The sequence below is a fragment of the Arachis ipaensis genome, chromosome B7 (assembly GCF_059453495.1).
Source record: "Arachis ipaensis isolate K30076 ecotype BB chromosome B7, ASM5945349v1, whole genome shotgun sequence".
In the NCBI taxonomy this organism is placed as follows: Eukaryota; Viridiplantae; Streptophyta; class Magnoliopsida; order Fabales; family Fabaceae; genus Arachis; species Arachis ipaensis.
Window position 1 is genome coordinate 52,300,001 of NC_142442.1, and position 2,500 is coordinate 52,302,500.

The following is a 2,500-nucleotide window of genomic DNA, read 5'->3' on the forward strand; positions in this document are numbered from 1 at the left end:
TGGGGGCATTGCAACGTTGGCTGGGGGCGTTGCAACGGATGCCGAGCGCGTTGCAACGTTGGCTGGTGACGTTGCAACGGAGGCAGGGCGCGTTGCAACGGATGCTGGTGACGTTGCAACGGAGGCAGGGCGCGTTGCAACGTTGGCTGGGGGCGTTGCAACGGAGGCAGGTCGCGTTGCCACGGTTGCTGGTGACGTTGCAACGGAGGCAGGGCACGTTGCAACGTTGGCTGGGAGCGTTGCAACGGATGCTGGTGACGTTGCAACGGAGGCAGGGCGCGTTGCAACGTTGGCTGGGGGCGTCGCAACGGAGGCAGGTCGCGTTGCCACGGTTGCTGGTGACGTTGCAACGGAGGCAGGGCGCGTTGCAACGTTGGCTGGGGGCGTTGCAACGTTGGCTGGGGGCAGTGCAACGGATGCTGGGGTCGGTGCAACGTTGGCCGTGCGCGTTGCAACAGAGGCAGGGCGCGTTGCAACGGATGCTGGTGACGTTGCAACGGAGGCAGGGCGCGTTGCAACGTTGGCTGGGAGCGTTGCAACGGAGGCAGGGCGCGTTGCAACGTTGGCTGGGGGCGTTGCAACGGATGCTGGGGACGGTGCAACGTTGGCTGGGCGCGTTGCAACGGAGGCAGGGTGCGTTGCAACGGATGCTGGGTTAGGTGCATCGTTGGCTGGTTTCGTTGCAACGGAGGCACCCGCCGTTGCAACGATGGCTCGGAGCGTTGCAACGGAGGAGCCAAATTTTCATATCTCATAATTGGCTCGTGCATTTTTTCTAAAATTTTGAGGGAACCTTGGTAATATTATGTGAAGGCTGCACAAAAAAATCCAGGTCAAAAATCGCACGTTTGCTCCGTTTTTCATTTTTTTTGAATTTCCGGCTTTCCGGGCGGTAAAAAAATCGGCAAAAAAAATCGGCACGGTGTAAATTCACCAAATTTGGGGGATGGAAAGATCTTATTTTTCTAGAGGTTGTTGCAAAAAACGGCGTCAAAATTCGACCTCTAGAGCACTTTCCTTGAGTATGTCTCCTCACGGAAAAGGACGTCTACCCGTGGCACTTTGGTAATGGCTCGGCAGCCTATTATAGGGGGGAGGGGTGTCGTGATGCTGAAACTCGAGTTGCCCAAAGGCTTGCTGGGCGCAATGCCAGCAAGATGCACGTTGCCTTGCCATCCCCTAGGCACACTAGCAAGCACGTTGTGGTTGTGGTGTGCCGCCGGGCTCCCCCGCCCCCCACGGAGGCACCCGCCGTTGCAACGATGGCTCGGAGCGTTGCAACGGAGGAGCCAAATTTTCATATCTCAGAATTGGCTCGTGCATTTTTCGTGAAATTTTGAGGGAACCTTGGTAATATTATGTGAAGGCTGCACAAAAAAATCCAGGTCAAAAATCGCACGTTTGCTCCGTTTTTCATTTTTTTTGAATTTCCGGCATTCCGGGCGGTAAAAAAATCGTCAAAAAAAATCGGCACGGTGTAAATTCACCAAATTTGGAGGATGGAAAGATCTTATTTTTCTAGAGGTTGTTGCAAAAAACGGCGTCAAAATTCGACCTCTAGAGCACTTTCCTTTAGTATGTCTCCTCACGGAAAAGGACGTCTACCCGTGGCACTTTGGTAATGGCTCGGCAGCCTATTATAGGGGGGAGGGGTGTCGTGATGCTGAAACTCGAGTTGCCCAAAGGCTTGCTGGGCGCAATGCCAGCAAGATGCACGTTGCCTTGCCATCCCCTAGGCACACTAGCAAGCACGTTGTGGTTGTGGTGTGCCGCCGGGCTCCCCCGCCCCCCACGGAGGCACCCGCCGTTGCAACGATGGCTCGGAGCGTTGCAACGGAGGAGCCAAATTTTCATATCTCAGAATTGGCTCGTGCATTTTTCGTGAAATTTTGAGGGAACCTTGGTAATATTATGTGAAGGCTGCACAAAAAAATCCAGGTCAAAAATCGCAGGTTTTCTCCGTTTTTCATTTTTTTTGAATTTCCGGCATTCCGGGCGGTAAAAAAATCGTCAAAAAAAATCGGCACGGTGTAAATTCACCAAATTTGGAGGATGGAAAGTTCTTATTTTTCTAGAGGTTGTTGCAAAAAACGGCGTCAAAATTCGACCTCTAGAGCACTTTCCTTTAGTATGTCTCCTCACGGAAAAGGACGTCTACCCGTGGCACTTTGGTAATGGCTCGGCAGCCTATTATAGGGGGGAGGGGAGTCGTGATGCTGAAACTCGAGTTGCCCAAAGGCTTGCTGGGCGCAATGCCAGCCAGATGCACGTTGCCTTGCCATCCCCTAGGCACACTAGCAAGCACGTTGTGGTTGTGGTGTGCCGCCGGGCTCCCCCGCCCCCCACGGAGGCACCCGCCGTTGCAACGATGGCTCGGAGCGTTGCAACGGAGGAGCCAAATTTTCATATCTCAGAATTGGCTCGTGCATTTTTCGTGAAATTTTGAGGGAACCTTGGTAATATTATGTGAAGGCTGCACAAAAAAATCCAGGTCAAAAAT